Below are 19,618 nucleotides of genomic sequence, written 5' to 3'. Positions count from 1 at the left end.
TAGTTCATGGCATTGAAGTTAAACAAAAGCTTCGCATTTGCTTTCTCTATCTTTGCAGTAAATCATACTGTCACGTTGCCATAGCAACTGAAGCTCTCAGAAATATCACTACATGATGGCATGGGACCAGCTCGAACAAGCAGGTCTTCTGTTTTCATTCTGGGGCCAGTTCCCTTTTCTCTCACTCAGCCCCATGTTTTTATCTCTTCTATAACACAATTTTTGACTTCAGAAATTGAAAGAAAAAAAAAAGAGGAGAAAGTTTTATTCTTGTGTTGGCAAGTTTTATTGACAATTCATGGTAAAACTGTGCTTGTTTTCTTGGTTCTGAAATACCCAGGACAACTTAACTATGGAGAGTCAGACTTAAGTGATATAAATTGCTCAGTTTAGTCACATTTGAAAAAGACTGTGAAGCACAAACAAATTAATCACAGGCTGGTTTGAAATAATCTGTAAACAGATTTGATGGTGAAGTTAGCTTTTTTCTCAAATGTTTATGCACCTAAAGATACAGATGGGTAGTGGGTGAGATTTTTAGAGAGTCATGCTATGCTAATTTATATTCATCAAGGGTCCTGTTCAGTTTTCTGTAGTAGAACTAGAAATCATTAAAACCTAATCCTCCAGCCCTTACTTAGACAAATATCCCATTAATTTCATTGAAAACCTGACCATAACATCAGTTTTGTCTAAACAAAGGGTATAAGAGCTTATATATTGGCTTAACTGCAGTGAAGCAGACTGCTCTGCTCTAATACAGTGATGAAGGATATCTGATTGTATGGGCTTGTAATCTTACCAGGTTTCACTTACAAGAAAGCTTTGTAGCCATAGCAGCAACTGTGTTCCATGCAGCGAGTAGCGAGTAGATCATTCTAACTTTTTTTCAAGGGCCAGTAACATGAGTTTTCAAAGACACTAATTTTTTTTTAATTATTAAAATGCCTGTCTTTTATTTCGTTTATTCTGCTTTTGCTAGCCACATGGTTAAAGTTAGGAAAACAAACTGCAGATACTTTCCAGTGAGGAGTGTTTACATAAGGTTTAGCTTATCTGTGCAAAGAATAATCTATGAACTCTCTCTGGCCTTTTGGATAAGCAAATGTAAACCTCATTTCCCCTTATTGTCCACTCCATGTAGTAACTATCCTTTACAAAGGTCTTCACAGAGGTTATTCAGCCTAGGATGTCTCCTGGGGATTTCCTTTAATGACTAAACGGATCACTGTATGCATTATTGAACAGTAATATTGGAGCTGTGATGGTCTAAGCATAAAGCAGAAAAGTTTTTAGGAAGAGGCCTATATTAAACTAATCAATATAACTGGAAAAAGAAAAACTTCAAGTATGAGTCCTTTCTGCTGTCTCTGATGGTGGACTGACATGCTCCAGCAACACACGCATCCAACGCCACAGCCCTATCCCTCTCTTGTGAACATTTGCACAGTCTCTCTGTGAGCTAATTCAGCTCACCAAGACCCTAGAGGACTAATCTAGTAAAACAGTGGATAATTTTCTTTTGTATTAACAAGCCAAATTGTCCCCTCGAGGGGTGCGCTGAGTGGTGCAGAGTCCAGGGGCAAGAACAGGGAGAGGAGAGGAGAGGAGAGGAGGCAGGGAGGCCAGGCTGCCATTTTTGGAGGCAGTAAGATGTTTTATTGATATGGTTGTCTCATCTCGTGGTGGGCAGGATATGGTCTGGAGATTACAAAGGGCTTCTTTTGCTCTACTCACATGAATTGCATCAAAAATAGCAATAACCTAACCACCACAAGGGTACAGTTAAGCTTTTAATAGTAATCAACAGATAGATGATACTGTTTAACTATAGCTTTCATTTGAGGGGTTTACAACACTTTCTAGAGTCTTTGCTCTGTTTTAAGGCTGGTGCTGGGAGTGTGACTTTCTCAAGGCACTCATGCAGCTGATACCACAGGTAGATTGAGTAATAGTCCTTGTTACTGATCATGCCTTTGTAGAGATGTAGAAGATGAAATAGCCTAGGAAATATACTTTAAGAACCTCTTCCCTGGAACACTGAAGTTATTGAAATTGCTTACTTTGATTTCATTGAAATTTGGACCTAGTCTCACATAACCTGGCAATTCAAAGCATGCTAAGAAATCTCTTCTGACTGTACAGAGTAGAGGATTTAAAAGATAAGGTAAAGCCACCAAATCTGAGCTGCAGACTAGGCCACAGCAAAGGGCTTTTTCTATAGATTCCTGTATAAATCTTCACTGGATTAATTAGATCATTTCCTTTAAGGAGATGTCCAGTTCTGATGCAAAAACACAAGGATGAAGAAACTGTCACACCTCTTTATATTCACTTAGTGACCTGAGCTAGTAAGAACATGTAATTTATTTCTTGCCTAAATTTGTGCAGCCTGAAAATGTGTGATTAACAAAGCCAGCTAATAACTGTAGGCTTTAAAGAAGAAATATCTTTGAAGGCAAGATTGAATGATGAGCTGAGAGACTTAAGAGTCCATGTATAGTTCTAAAGGATCCTAGTTTTTCATTCCATAAAAAGTCACCATATTTTGCAGTCTCCCACATGAATACAATATGTGCATGAGCTGACTGGATTGAAGTTGCTGACTGAGTTATGAACATGAAATGCCTCACCCTTATCTCACTTTTTGGCTGGTTTCACCTGCTGCAAACTTCATGGTGGTTCCTTTGAAATCTGCTGTTTTCTAATGACTCATTTGGAAATGATGGGTTTTCATGCCTAAGTGTTCTGTTATGAAGGAGGGAAAAATGTAAAATGCGTCACTTTTCTCATTCAAATTATTTACACAGTTACTATCAGCAGTCAAGATTGTTTTCCAGTAAAGGCACGACTCCAGGGCTTTAGTTTCATCTTTTGTCTTCAGAAATCTTCCACAAAGATCTCTTTCCTAGGAAATCTTTGTTTGCTTACTCAAGTTTCCATGTGAGCCCTATGTGTTGCCCAGGTTATGCAAGGCTGCTGTCTTCCTAAGCAAGCAAAAGTTATCTAGGAGTTCAGGCATAAGAGGAAGTAGCCTGAGTTTCCTTCATAGTCTGCAAATGGATAAGCCACACAGTTACTCAGTCCAGCTCTGTGCAATTGCTCTTGCATCTGTGTAATACACACTTAGATTCCAAAGACCCACAGATCACCTGTGCTGTGTGCTCTCACACTGCATGCCCTAGAACACTTCTAAGAAGCTTCAGTCTTAACAGAAGTTCAAAAGCTGCAACAATAAGCCATAAGATGACAGTGGGAGAAATGAATGGCATCACTGATATGCTAGGTGCCTCCAAAGGAAGCGGATTAGTAACATAAAAATCAGGCCAGACCTACAAAATCCTCCATCCCCCATACTATAGAGGAAAGCAACTATTCTCCCCTCAGTGATCAACAATGTGACCCGAGAAAAACTCATTTTCCCAAATTTTACCACTTAACTTTCCCTCACACATCTTTCTCAACATTTCTGAGACTGTAAGTTGCTTGGTTATCTCTGCTGCAAGATCCTTTGCATCTTGAATTCCTCAAATTTCCTGCCAAATACAGTTTAAAGAACTTCTAGGGAAAATAATGCTTTCTAGGCAATATAATATAGTTTTTTTTTCCCCACACATTGCCTTTAGGGTCTGCAGGCACTCATAATATCAAGGGACTCATTGCATCACCTTTCATTAGTCCTACCACCACTATCACACTACTTTATATTGCTCTAGGTAAGCACCACCATGGAAAAAGCAGTTCCTGGAACGTGGAATCTATGTCACATGCCAAAATTCTTATCTTTCCTGTGCATTTAAGATTAATTTACTGACCTTAGTTTGCATGTTCAGGGGATCCACATTTCAATATGTTATTCCAGAGGAACCGAATATTTTCAGTAATGTTACACTGCTTCCCTCTATTGATTTCTTGCCCACATATTGGGGAGAGCATAACTTTAGGATGGGCATCTGCACATGATGCTCATTTAGAGTGTTGGAATAAAGATCAGTGATGGACACACTAACCTCTGCAGGGCAGCAAAGTATGTAGCTAAGCTACACTGACTCAGTCCCGAAGGACTGAAGGTGAATGTACCAGGAGTGGGGCTGAAGCTGGGACGCAGCTTATCATTAACAGTGTCTGCCAGCGAGCAGGGTACTCCTAAGAGCTTAGCCCCCTAGATAACCCTTACAGTGGAAAAAGGGTAGTCTTCCCTCACTGTCTTTGCCTCTGTAAATGAACAGATAAACTTCATTTCTTTCTTTCTTTCTCTGTAGATAGTCTTGCAGGCTGTCTCCTTATTGAAATCTTGCTTTCTAAGCAGCAATCATTTCTGGGACAAAATCTGCACCTTAATTCAGCTTGGACTGCAATCTTTTAAATAATGTTAGTCTGATTTTCTTTAGTTATACTGGCTTGACACTGGCATAATTTCACTGGGTGTACTGGTGTCCATTAAAAAGTAAAAGTCATTGCACTCACTATATTATTGCTCCATATGCAATTGTTTTTCTCTCCAGTTTATCCCTTTGCAGTAATAGAGACCTTTCAATGGTTACTAGCTAGCATGACTAAGCTACATAGCTATTCATCAGTTAAATAACTCAATCTCTGCTATGAAATTCCATGCACAAAAGAGAAGGAATAGTGAAAGCCTATTTGGAAAAGCAAATATTCCATGTCGGTGTATTCATTAATAACTGTCTCATAATCGTTTAGAATTCTTGGCATATTATCATTATATTTTTTCCCAGCAAGACACGGAAATTGCTTGGCAAAGCATTCATCAAAGTACATAAGCATATGTCTTAAATAGATGTTTTAAGTTAGTCATATGGCCAAGTACTTTGCTAAACTGAGACCTGTGTTACACAGTGGCTGCTTCCAGTGATCTGGCACACTAAAAAGTGCAGACAGACAGACAAGGAAGTGTTGGGCTGAGAAAAAGGAAAAAGCAAACCTGAAATTTTATGATGCTGCAGATAACGTGTAGTCTTAGTGACATAATGATGTGTAAATTTAAATTAAAAAAATACATATTTTATCAGTCATAACTTACCTATAATCTTGCCATTATCAACTCATGAACGTGGAAGGACTTCCATGAAAAACAGGCAAAGGCTGCATGGATGGGAGAAGTGTAGGGAAATGAAATGATTTGGGGGAGAAGAGGTCAAGTGGCACATCAAAGTCACCGGCAAACTGGAAGGAATTGTTGCAGTGAGGAGATGAGAGGCATGGATGAAGCAGAAAACTAATACTGTAAGAAGGAGAAGCTTTCAATGACAGAACAGAAAAAGAGAGCAAAATACGAAGCACCTGAGGATAATTAGTCACATCTAACACTTCAGATTTGACCTGCTCTAAGTATGGTTTGATGTACATGTGCTGTAATACTAGCAGTAAATCAAAGAAATCCAGCTATAGCCCATTTCCTGGCTCATAACCTCAACATATACTCAGCGTTGTCAATACATCGTTTTAGGACATCCATGGATAGGCATTTGATTCTGCTTCCATATACACGTATATTTTTAAATTGTGTTCTTCTATCCATTGTTCAAAATCAATTCTTCAGCCTACAAGCCTGGCTTGAAATGCTATTTATCAAAGCATTTTTTGAAGCACTTTACAAAGAAAAAATAGGCACAGACATCAAAAACCACTTTAAAGACTGCAGTTTCATGAAACTTTAGGTGTCCAAATAACAGAAGAATATGGAACAGATAGGAAGATTCCTCTGCGCCTTCTGATAAGAAGTTTAAAAAGTAAGGAACTAGCTGTGCTTTTATTTTCAATGTGCTTTTTTAAAGAAAAGAAATATATTTGCTCCCACACAGAGTTCAGGGTGCGCAGGTTTTTAGTGGCAGTCCACTATTCACTAACATCTGAACAAAGTGCTAAGTAATTATCGGCCTCTAATCATGCTATGTTCCTGTAGCTATGTTCCTTCTATTATGGTTCCCCTTTAAGAAATGTTTTATGAAAACCATTGCGACAAATTGTCACCTCTAAAAAAATATAACAGCAAGGACTAGGATCTCTTAGTTCTAATGTATTTTCTGGGTTGGGATGGATGATTTCAATATTAATCATCATTGTATAGGGAAGTGAATTCTTCCACACCATGAAATGAAGACTAAAGTTAAAATAAGGTGGGCCCAGATTCTTATCCTAAGCACATGAATTTAATAGCAGGGTGTCTCCTCTGCCTTCAGTATAGTCTTGCTGGATTTAAAGAGGTGTAAGAGATGAGCATTTGAGAGCATTTGATACTCTTTCAGACACCCTTTCAGATGTTTACAAGGAAAATACTCAAATAGCAAAACATAACTTCCAGACAGTTCCAGTAAGTGTATTACACTGGTAATTGAATGCCTAACTGAAAAATCTGTTAGCTTGGAAATGAAAAGATTTTGGAAGATTTAAGATCAGATTTCAACTTCAAGAAAAACAGGGAACAAAAAAGAACAATAAATCCTGGAAAAAAATGGATGAATCAATGTCCTGCAACAGAAACTCGTGTAAGCTACTATACTTGTTAATATGTTTAAAACCAAATATAAGATATGAGGGAAAGGCTGAGTTTATATCCAGTGAGAACTAGCAACTTTCAGAGAATCACTGAAAATGACTCTCTGAAATGATTTTCTGAATGATTCGAAAAGGAAGGACAAAGCAGCATGAACTTTGCTTTGTGAAAGCTGAACAGCAGATGTCCAACAGACCAAAGCAGAAACACTTACCAGGCAAGACAGCAACATCTGGATAGGGCTTAACAGGCCAGTATCTTCCAATGCCAACCACGACAACTGCCAGCCGTATGATGCATAGGAGGCACTGAAACATCTACGGCAATGTGCTCAGCAGTACAGCTAATCAAGCAGTGGGAACCACCAGCCTGAAGAATTAGAAGAGCAAACTATTACATTATTCAAAAGGGTAGATGTGAGAGAGCTTATAAATACTGTTATGGGGACATGGTTGTTTGAGAGATTGATTGTTACACAGTGAGACAAAACATGAGCTCTCACTCAGTAAAAACCACCTGTGTACAAAAGGCCAATTCTGAAGACTCAAGTGGGACATAAATAATACATAAGCTTTATGATGGCTCCTCTAAGCAGAGTGGATTTAGTCTACTGTGCTTACCTTAATGACTAGAAGAGGAAAGAGAATATTGGGGCAAGAAAAAAAGGGCTGAGATAATCAAGTATTGTTATTATTGTTCAAATAAGTTTCTGGACCAGAGGTTTCATGCACATTCTGATGGGTTTCAGATTATTTTCACTGTCTTTTTGTCTTTTATCTTGCTCTTTTAAATGAAAATAACCTTCAATTTTTCAGACTGCATATAAAAGCTCAAGAGCCCAGGAGGCATAGAAACACTCAAATCCTTGGCTTATCTGGGGCAGGGGGGAAAGAAGTCCTAAGAACAGTCACGGAAAAGCTGGAAATTATGAGCCATTAGTGATGTTGGAGTTGATACAGATAATGTAAACTGATAGCAAGAGACTCAAAACATTAATACCCAAGAAAAATGAACTCTGCATACTTGTATGTGTGATGAAATGGTAATAAACTGCTTTACAAAGACTGGTAAGAAATGTTGCAAAGGACAGAGGTAAATGATAAACTCTTTAAAGGAAAGAAGGCAGTGAGACAAACCTGTTGGTGCCTCCATTTTCTTCTGTTCCTATTAATAGCCTTCTAGTGATGTACTGCTACGCTACCAAACTACTCTTACTTGTATTACTACCAAAGCATAACAAATTTCAAGTAATACCAACATTTATACATACACAGATAATAAGAACAGGAAAGCTCTTCAGTATATACAGATCTGACCTCTATATGATAGACTCCACAGCATAACGTTAGCTATCCCTTTAGTATGTCTTATCATTAGATAAGCAAACAGAGCTGAACCAACCAAGCTGAACCTTTTAAATAGGAAAGAGAGCCACATCCTACTCAATGAAGACTCAATCTGCCCCGCCACTCAGATCCCTGGGAGCTGGGATGGGATGCGGTGGGAACGGCAGGAGTGAGGCTGTAGGACAGAGGTGCATTGAGAAAATGAAGCACAGACAAGGGGCATGGAGAGCCTCCATGTCCCTCAGCCTCTCAACACTGGCTGACAGATTCTGCAAAGCATGGGATTTCCTTCCACTCCTCTTCTTTCTGCTGCTGTCCCTTGTACCCCCTGATCTATATCCCAGTCCTCACCCCTTCTCCATAGCTCCTGTCAAGCTACCCCAACTACCCTGCTCTTGGAGGCTTCTCTGAGGCTGGCCTCCTCCCGCAGCTGCTCCAGGGGCAGCTGGCAGAGGGAAATATCTCCCTCTTCCTCTGCCAAAAGTGAACAGGAGCAAACCTGAGAGCAAATGAGAGCATGAAAAAAGTGTGAGAATCTCTGGTCTAAATAGGCAAGGAAGTCAAAGAACAGGAGAAAAAGTAATTTAAATTTCATTATGTAGGAGGGGAACTAAAAGAGAGGTGAAGTCCAGAGAAGGTTGGCAGAGAAGCCAGAAAAGGAATCCAGTTCCCTAAAACTATTTCAGTGTCAAGTTCAAACCTTCTTTCCAGTACTTTAGATTTAATACAGCAGAAATTCATCATGTGTCTAATACCTAGCATTCAGCAGGAAGCTCAGCTAGGTTTTAAGATAACAAAAATGTCTAAGCCCCCCTGCAAATTTGTACCTTTATCAGCAGCAATTATGGCTAATCAGCACTTTCATCTGATGTATTTAATTTGATCTTTGCAAATCTCCTTTTTCTTCCAAATACATTTCAGGTGTTAAATGTCAAAGCTGTGGTTTTCTTTCTACTTTGCTGAATGCTTTGCCTACTGTAATGAAGAGAGAGCAATGTCAGGTATTTACTGAGATCTATTTCTTTTCCTTCCTACTCATCTCAGCCAAAGTATCTATTAAGCCTGGGGAATTGTATTGCACTAAAATATTTATATTTGACTGACCTTTGCCAACATCATTTTTTCTTTGTATCTTATGCATGTGCTTTTCTAGTCTCACTAATAGAAAGGAAAAGCAAAATTAGTGTTTTCAGATGGACTTTAGTGATGCACTTCGTGAATACAAACCCAGAAAAGGATCAGTAGAAACTCCCTCTGGTGTTGTCTTGTATGACATCCATTCCTTCCTTAATTCTTCTTATTCCCTTAGAATTGCTTTATGATGATTTCTCAAACAAAACAAAACAGCTTATTATTTTAGCTAGTTGATTATATTATTGCTTTACAAGGAATAATAATATTTACTCTTCATCTTCTTAAACCAGACCTATTGCTACAATCTCAATGTAGATACAAGTTGTTTTGCTGTTACTCCTTCTGAAAGGCTTGTATTATAATCAAGTCAAAACATAACCACAACTTTTTATGTAAATATCAATACAAAACTTGGATCTTAACTGCAACATTCTCTATTTAAGCATTTAAGTACTTGTGTTTCATATTACTTTGGTGTTTGACGATCTCATATTACTTAATATATTTTTATAGGGCAGACCTATTATCTCCATTTTTGTAGATGGAGAACTGAAGCAAAGAGGAAGAGTTTGAGAGTATGGTTTCATAAAAAGCATAAACAGATCTAGATCTGCACTACTGATAAAGACATGGAGTGCGCCTTCCCTTCATCCCCAGCTATGAGTGTCACAAACGCCCTTACGCAGCGTTAGCCTCGGCACGACGGTGCGCTCGGCCAGGCTCACCGGCCGCAGAATGACACAGTTGCTTTGTCCCTGGGCATCAGGCCCACGTATTTCTGCCTGATAAAACATTTTGTTGCATAAAACAGCTTCTAAAATACTCTCTTATGAACTGGCTGTAATTTGATAGAGAGTCATTTCTTCAATAGTATTTAATTCAACATGCAGGATGTAACACACAATAATATTCCTCCTCTAGAAGTCTGTAGGGTGCTGCATAGGAAGCCTGCCAACTCTTCTGGATATTGCCAATATGCTGAATTTCACAAAGTCAGGACATGGATCAAATGGGAGCAGTAAGCAGCCATAGACCACTTCCTTCTTGTCATGAACAACTACCATAAATCCTTAATAAAGCTACTAAATCTTTTTGCACTATTTGACATAAGTGATTGTGGGCTTCGCTACTTCTTTTTCTTTTGCCAGAAGTGGAAAAGAAGAGTAAGATTACATAGCAGTGATTTCATTCATTTCTTTCAGGATACACCAAATAGCAGTTCTGTAGCTGACAATTCAGTTCTCTACAGATCAACCCTATAGGAATAGGGTTGGAAGAGTTCATATAGCAGCATAGACTGAAATGAAAATAATAGGCTGCCTACACATATTTCCAGAGACTTTTCTTAGAATACTAGAAAGTGGCATACATTGCAAGAATCTGGAAGTGATAAAGCAATACTTTTGGTGGAAAGGAAGCTCTTTAAAAAATCTACATAGTATCAAATTCTTGGAGAAAAGATCCTCAGATCATTAAGATGGCCTGTAGCCTGACATTTTTCACTACTCATGGACTTCCAAATAGCTGTGATCATTGGAAAAATGTCTTTTGCTATCAGTATCTGATCCCTTTTTCTGGATGTGGTCTTGGCTAGAAGTAAGTCAAGTTTCCAGGCTTTCCTTCCCAAAATACAACTAATTATTGTTAGATTTCTCCCTAGTTCACGATGAAATTACCCACTTATAAATGTTGGTTCAGATCTCAGGAAACCATCTGCTTATGAGACAAGCTTCCCAAAGTACATCAACCTGGTATTTAGACCCATTCCACAAAGTCCTGTAGACTGGTATTTGGAGAAGGAAGAGAAAAGGGAGATTGTGTTTCCTCAGCTTCAAGGCCCTACAGATCACCAACCTCAAAACCTCTCTCTAAGTTAACAGTGATGGCCAAAGAGAGCTATGCTCTGGCTAAACAATGAAATGGCAGAGTATGAAGGGGCCGATTTCCTTAGACAGTAGACTTGCCAGTAAGTTCTAAAAATCACTACTGGAAGAAACCCAGTTAGTCTCATATCTTCAGAGATAAAATAAAAAACAAACAAACAAACAAACAAAATACTTCCCTCTAAAATCCACTTTGCAAAAAACAGTCTACTAGATAAGATAACCTAACCTAAGTTTTTTCTCCTGTTCAGTCATCAACTAGAAATACATCTTTGGCTACACAACAGTTTTGAGAAGCATTAAGCTAACAAAAGCATTAGGGATCATATAAGACCATATTAAAATTATAGAGGAGGTCAAATAGTTATTAAATTGTACTTTTTTAGAACATTTTTAGAACATTCTTCTTCAAATACATCAGCAGCAAGAGGAGGACTGGGGAAAATGTGGGCCCGCTACTGAATCGGTTAGGGGCCCTGGTGACAAGGGATACAGAGAAGGCAGAATTACGCCTTCTCTGCTTCAGTCTTCACTGCTAAAGGACAGCCCTCAGGAATCGTGCAGCCTGGATGTGAGGGAGAAAGTCTGGAGAAGGGAAGACTTTCCTTTGGTTGAGGAGGAAAGGATTAGAGACCTTCTGGGCAGGCTAGACATCCACAAATCCGTGGGCCCTGATAGGATGCATCCACGGGTACTGAGGGAGCGGGCAGATGTTGTTGCCAGGCTGCTCTCCATCATCTTTGAAAGGTCATGGAGAACTGGAGAGGTGCCTGAGGACTGGAAGAAAGCCAGTGTCACTCCAGTCTTCAAGAAGGGCGAGAAGGAGGAACCCAGGCAACTATAGGCCAGTCAGCCTCACCTCCATCCCTGCAAAGGTGATGGAACAGATCCTTTTGGATGTCATCTCCAGACATATGAAGGAAAAGAAGGTGATCAGGAGTAGCCAGCATGGATTCACCAAGGGGAAATCCTGCTTAACCAATCTGATAGCCTTTTCTGATGGAATGACGGGCTGGGTAGATGAGGGGAGAGCAGTGGACGTTGTGTACCTTGACTTCAGCAAGGCTTTCCACACTGTCTCCCAGAACGTCCTTATAGGTAAGCTCAGCAAGTGTGGGTTAGACGAGTGGCCAGTGAGGTGGATTGAGAACTGGCTGAAGGGCATTGCTCAGCGGGTCGTCCTCAGTGGCGTGGAGTCTAGTTGGAGGCCTGTGAGTAGTGGAGTTGCCCAGGGCTCAGTAATGGGTCCCATCCTGTTCAACTTTTTCATCAGTGACCTGGATGAGGGGACAGAAGGGTTGCTGATACATCAGAGGGCTGTGCTGCCATTCAGAGAGACCTGGACAGGCTGGAGAGTTGGGTGGGGAGGAACCTCCTGAGGTTCAATAAGGGCAAGTGCAGGGTCCCGCACCTAGGGAAAAATAACCACAGGCACCAGTACAAGATGGGGGCTGACCTCCTGGAGAGCAGCTCTGCAGAGGAGGACCTGGGAGTGCTGGGGGATGACAAGTTGACCATGAGCCAGCAATGTGCCCTTGTGGCCAGGAAGGCCAATGGTGTCCTGGGGTGCATTGGGAAGACTGTTGCCAGCAGGTGGAGGGAGGTGATCCTGCCCCTCTCCTCAGCCCTGGGGAGGCCTCATCTCTAGTACTGTGTCCAGTTCTGGGCTCCCCAGGACAAGAGAGACAAGGAGCTACTGGAGAGAGTCCAGCGTAGGGCTACGAGGATGATCAGAGGGCTGGAGCACCTGCCCTATGAGGAACGGCTGTGAGAGCTGGGCCTCTTCAGCCTGGGGAAGAGAAGACTGAGGGGGGATCTTATCAATGTGTACAAGTACCTGAAGGGAGGGTGTCACGGGGATGGGGACAAACTCTTTTCAGATGTCCCATGTGACAGGACAAGAGGCAATGGGCAGAGATTGAAGCACAGGAAGTTCTGCCTGAGCGTGAGGGGGAATTTCTTCCCTGTGAGAGGGATAGAGCACTGGCACAGGTTGCCCAGAGAGGTTGTGGAGTCTCCTTCTCTGGAGATCTTCAAGGCCCGCCTGGATGCAACCCTGTCTAACATTTTCTAGGTGCCCCTGATTTAGCAGGGAGGTTGGACTAGATGATCTCGAGAGGTCCCTTCCAACATTACTGATTCTATGATTCTGTGATTCCTATGATGCTTTTTTGGCTTCGTAACTGTTAAATTCATTATTTTTCTCATACTAACATGTTTACATTTACCTGGCAAAACTGATGAGACAATAAGAAAACGTCTATCAAAATGTCATTGTGTCACATGAGAAAGTAAGTACTTATAATAATGGTTTGGTTAAATTATCTCCTCTGGCCTCCGTGACAGTAAATCTGGATTACTGGGCTCTAATGTTGTCCAAAGAGGCTTTGCAGAATACCATACCGCTAAAAACATAAGCTTTACTAGAGAGAAGTATAATTCTAAAGTTCAGCAGAAGGTGTATGTTTGTATGCAGTGATGAAGCATATGTATGTAGGAGGCAACTACAGATGGCTGGAAATATGCTACTACTGCAAAACACATATGATGTTTAGTATCCCAGAGCAGAAAGCAGAACTGGCCTAAACTACAGAAGCTCAGCTACTGACTGATATTGTGATGCTGAATTTGTGTTATTTAGGACCACAGTGCCACATTCAGCAGCTGTAGATCAGCAGCAAAAGGTTGCTCACTTCTTTTAATTGAAAAAAAATGTTAAGCATTAGATCATGGAGAATTTGCAGAGATAAGAGGAATGAAGGAAATGGAAAACAGTTCAATAAATTACATCCAGTAAAAGCTCTACTAAAAAATAAAGGAATGAGTTAACTATGAGCAAAAATGCTTGAGGCATACAGGAAATGAAATTTCTTAACTACATTCACCAGAGTAGCTAACCTGTCCTTTCTGCTCAATTTTTAGAGCTAACTTGGGGTGTTGCTTTTTTTTTATCCTTTTTTTTTTTTTTTTTTTGCCATACTACAGCTCTGAGATTGGTTTGACCTTAACAAATACTGCTGCTGATTGTAAAATATTAATTGGAGATGTATCTAATTCTTTTAGACATATTTTATGTGTGTTTTGAGCCTTCACCTAAACAATTGCCTGTGCTTTGAGAGATCAGCCCCACAGCACTGCCCAAAATGCATCTTAACTGGGCAAATGTCTTGGAGCAGCATTATCAAGGAGATTGTTTTGGAAGCACTGAGTGAAAACTGTCATTAATGTGAGACTTGCTGGAAATGAGAGACTAATAAACAGGCACCAGTAACCTATGGTAAGGAATAGAGACGTTTCATTGGATGAGAAGTTTGTATCTGGAAAGAGATATTTACCAAAAAAAAAAAAAAAACCAAACAAACAAAAAAAACACTCCCTCCAAACCCAAACATCCTCCACTCCCCATTCCACCTGTTTAGGTTTTAAACTAAAAAACAATCCTGGTGATATCTATGGACTGATCAGAAGGTGAGCTGTGTGGAAACAGCCACCCTGACTTTCAAAGAAAACAAGTCTCTAAAGAGAGAACACATGACTAGGACACACACTACTGACACAGACAGACTTACTGGATGACAAAAGAGACAGGCAACCAGACATTTTCAATGTGTACTGCACAGGGTCAGCAAGGCACAGAATTCTGCTTTTAAGCCTAGAAATTACAGCAATGACTGAAATTGCATCTTGAAGGACTAGAAAAATGGGAAGAAAGAAGGTTTTCCTGCAGGAATGCAGGTGGTAACATAGGTTAGCATACTCCGGCCAGAATCCACATGTGCTGCTCTGCTCTAAGAAATAAGTCAAGTTGAGGTATCTTTTGAAAAGTTATTCTAAGAATATTCTCATTTCCTCTTAGAAAATTAGAATCCACATACAATGATGAAAAATAGGCATTTCCAGATGACAAATTTGAGAATTCACTTGGTTTTTCATTCTAAATTACTCACAAGAACCACCTGATAGCCAGGGAATTCTCCAGGAAGCCTTGAGAGACTGTTCTCCTAATTTGGACAGCATGAATGCCCTTAAAAAATGTGCTAGAGATGCTTAGTCCATTTTGGTGGAATGTGATATTGAAAAACTCAGCTCCATCTTAAGATTGCTAATAGAGACATGAACAAACTCCACTCTCTCCCGCAGGGTTCTATTGCCTGTATGTTGCTTCTTCCTTCTCCAACTAGGCTCACGCTTTGCCTTGCCAAAGCTTCTGTCTTCTAACTACATCCCGCAAACTGGTTGTTGCTAGCTTGGCATCCCCTTTCAAGGGATGAATGGACTGACAGAGGAAAGATCAACACCAAGATTACTGAGTTAGAATTGCTAGCAGTATCTCATGCTCAGGAAAGCAGGACTCTACTGGAGCAGCAGTTCCAAATGCTCTGGACTGTACACTGCTGTCAATCTTTAAGACTATGTACAGTCCACTGACCCTATCAAATACATATCTGGAAACATTACAAAGGCAATACACTTTTATAGATTAGCTCCGAACTACTTAGAGATGATGAAGAGGCTTCTAGACCTTAGTTTGGGAACTGCTGCTTTACAGTATCTTCTCACCATCAAGTAAGTGTGAGGACAGCAATCTGTTCATCCTGTTCATCCTTCTTTCAGTACAGCAGGGTCCCTAGTCACTCTCCCTCTCTCATGCTCCCTTGTACAATAACACACATTCTCTTAATGCGCAAAACGCAATGGCTTCTCACCCACAACCTCTGCTGTCCTCTTAGAGAAGTGGAGGCTGGAACTACAGTGGGTGGACACAAGCTGGAAGCTCAGTTAGCCCAGCCAGTGGGACAAGGACTGGAGAGCAGAGTCGCACCCCAGAGAACCAGAACAGCTTTCCTTCACTTCACACCCAAGCATGTGTTTTTACTAGTGGCACTAGAACTACAGTCAAACAGATGGAAGTGTATTTTACATTCAGGAGCTGATGGTTTTTATTATATGCACAGTGACTGACCTATTTACTTCTGGAAGAACAAATCTTGCTGCAGAGAGAGAAAGTCAACGGTGCAAAGTAGCAATAAGGAAAGTAATTGAATTGAACAGAAATGCTAGGGGGATCCATGAATATGCTGAGCCTGGAGGGCTGTGTTAAAGCCTTTACGTTCTAAGCCAGCAAACGTGTTAATGAAGAAAAAAATACAGCAGAAACTGTGAGAACATCAATTAATTTATGGAGGTCTTTGCCACATGAAGAAACCAAGATTACAATTTCAGTAACATTTAAGAGAAATAACAGAAATTAGAGTACAGGGAAACTTCTAAAAGAGATTAAAAGATTATTTTGTAACTCTCTACTGAACAGTTTCTTTGATATTCCACTGAAGTAGGAGAGACATTTTTAGACTAGATAAATTATTGTTTTTAAAATTCTGATAACTATACCAGTAAATAATATAATCAGTATTTGTGTTCCTAACTGTAGTTCAAGTCTGAAAAAGATGTTGTTCTTATGTTCTGTAAAACACTTTTTGTTGAGATGTAGGTTTATTTGCCTGACAGGAATCTTGACAATAGAATCAAGTTTATGTATGCACTCTGAATCTGCATAAAAAATTCTATCAGCTGCTTTTCAGAATGATCTGGATTAATTCTTTCTTCAGTGTCACCTAGTTTACCGAATTTAAAACAGAAAGAGTGATGGCATTATAAATGGATTAAGATGTTATCTGATTTCTATGATTTCTATTTGCTTGTATTTTAACTCAGGAGAAATGTCCTATAGGTTTTTGCAATGATACTTTTCAGGAAAAAAAAATGCATCTGTTTATGTCACAGTAACAGAGGAAAAATTATATTAATCATTCTAGTGCAGGACTTTACTCTCTCAAAACAAGGAAAAAAAGTAAAGGATTAGTCTGTACTTGGACCTTGCTTTTTTACTGAATCTATAAACTAAAAACAGGTAACAAAATCCATCACTTCCAAAACGCTGCTTTTCTGACTTGAATGACTTGTGGTTTTGATGCATAGGCAACCTAAGTTTAAAACAATAAACAAGGCCTGATCCAAAACTTCTTTAAAAAATGGAAATTATTTCATTGATTTAGGAGCACAGTGCTTCGGGCTTTACAGAAAACATGGAAGTACATATCAAATATTCTTTTCTCAAATCTCAAACTGTTTAAGTTTCAAGATCTGGCCTTACTGCTCACAGAATACACAAATACAATACCTAGCACATTTACAGTGTGTGTGAATGAAAACACTTTCTACTCTAGTAAAGTTAGGTATTTATGGATTCAGGACTTGTTAAAAATAGCTTGAATTTTTAAATGATGAGCAGTTCTCCTTCACTGGAAAGCCACAAGATTCCAAATACTTCTACTAGCAGAATCAGATTAGAAATGAATCAGACTCAAAGAGAGAGGAAAATATTAAGCCTTAAACCTTATTTTTCCAAATCAGAAGTAGATTCTTTTCAGCTTTATGTTGCTATCTGTACTATGAATAAATCATTTTCACTTAATAATGGTTTCTAAAATTCAGCTGCTAAGTCACCTTAATAACGCCATGGACTTCTTATACATTTATGTTGAATAAATTTTTTTTTAAAACTTATCCTTAGCAATTTCTTTCTCAGAGGGAAAAAAATATACAAATCTCTACCTTGCTTGGAGAGTCCTGGAGTCTGTTTTCAATTCTAACAATACCTTTTGTTTGAGAGTAGTCAAATTATTACATTACTTCCTGGCTCAGTTTTCTGAAATATAAAACAGAGATGTATCTTTCTTAAGGAAAAGTTAGCTAAGATTGATGGATGAAAGAAATCACTATGTAGTTCCACATAAAGTTTAGTTTTTTATTTGGTTATCTATATTAAATGTGCTTAAAATCACTATGTTTAATTTTCCAAAATATATTTCAAAATATAACTATTTCAATTATTTTCATTCCAGCATCAGTGTTCTAGTTGAACAGAAAAAGCTATCTGTTTTGAGAGCCAGATTGTGTGCAGAAAGCACTTACAGCCATAAACTTTGAGAAACTATGTGGTTTAAGCAGCATCTAGTGGTTAAGTTGATATAAGCAGCCATTCCTATTTAGCTCTACCTTCACTTAGTAAAATTAGCATTTAGACAGTAAGAAAAGAGGTTGGCTCCATCAGATTCTTTTGATAAACAAGATCCAAAGGTAAACTTGCTTTAAAAAAATCTCTACATATCTATCTTTAATGGAAAACAAGTACAATGGATTCTACTAACCAGATCCTAAAAAAAATAAAGCAGATTTATTACAGAAAAAGATTGAAATATTTTTAAGCAAGGGACACAGGCATCAAAATTCAATTGGATCTTTCAAGGCAATTTTTTTTTTTATCTAAGACAATCTCGTGTCTTCCCAGGAAGTGTGATAAGTAGGTACTCTCACAAGCCTTTGTGGGTGTTATGTAAAATACATAAATATCTTGCATTAAGATAATGTTAATGAATGCTGCACCCTGAGTCAGATAAATCACTACCAAGCAAGTGATTGCAGATCTTATTGGAATGATTTAAATTATTATTCACAGCTGCACTTGATACATGGTAACTCCAAACATACTAGTTGAAATAGTACAGTTCTTATATAAAGGAAAGTAACCCACTTGTATTGCATGTTCACATCCAACAAAATGAATAAAATATCAGCAAAAGGCACTTGTCTGATAGCAAGTTTGGTTCAATAATACAGTTTTAATTTGTTGATTATTTAGAAGTTGAAGTTTAATCAACATAGGTATGTAAGAATATTTGAGAGCAGACCATGGCTGAACAAAAAAACTCTAGGAAAAAGTTCCATCATTTATGTTGCAGAGAAATTTTGAACATATAAATGTAAGAGGGGAAATTAACACGTGATTCTGCAAAATGTAAAGTATTACGTAAAGAGCTGACAAAACAAATTAAAAGTTTCTCATGCAACAGCTATAAATACAACCCATCCTCAAGATTTCCATAAAATGAAGGAAAAATCCATGTACCTTATTAAGGATACAAACTGTGACTGCATTAATTTCTTCACAGAAATGAAGCAACGAAGATACACTTATCTATTGATTCAAATAAAGGAAAGCATCTTAAGGCTTCTGGCCTATTCATTTCAAAATAAATTGCTATGAGCTACTTAAAAAGGGGAATTTGTAACTGGAGCTTAAAAAACAATCCAAAAAACTATGTTGCAAATTCTAATACCTGTTACAATGGGGATGCATCAGATTCCTGTGACCCAACCTCTAATAAGCTCACCATGTCCCAAAGCAATTCCGACCTATTTGTTTGTCCCTATATCTTCTGCAATGAAAACACTTCATTGTAAAATTAAACTTTTAATTATTCCTCTAAAACTGACTTTTCATATGCAAGGAAGATGCAGGTTTATCTTCAGGCTTTAGTTCTCTTCAGAAGTTGAAAGGCCTCTTTTACAATTGAAAATTAAAGGAACTCACCAAGTACTCCAAAATTTAGAAAGCCTTAGCAGCAAAAATAAAATAAAATAAAATAAAAAAATAAAAAAATCTATGCTCTTAAAATAGTCCCTACTTTCACCTGGCTTGATTAGCACATCAGTCCTGCATTGCAGTGTCCATGGTACTTTAACCCTACTTAGTCAGAATGAAAAATTGCTTTTACCCTTCAGAAATGGGTAGCACAGTACAATGAGACAGTGAAATTCCCAGGAATATGTCAATTAGAAGAACAGTGCCAGCATGTTAATCTTTTTTTAAGCAAAACCTGCAAATCCAGACCTAT

This window comes from Rhea pennata, chromosome 1, assembly GCF_028389875.1.
Source record: "Rhea pennata isolate bPtePen1 chromosome 1, bPtePen1.pri, whole genome shotgun sequence".
NCBI lineage: Eukaryota > Metazoa > Chordata > Aves > Rheiformes > Rheidae > Rhea > Rhea pennata.
The sequence above is the reverse complement of the archived record's forward strand: the minus strand, read 5'-3'. Positions refer to the sequence as shown.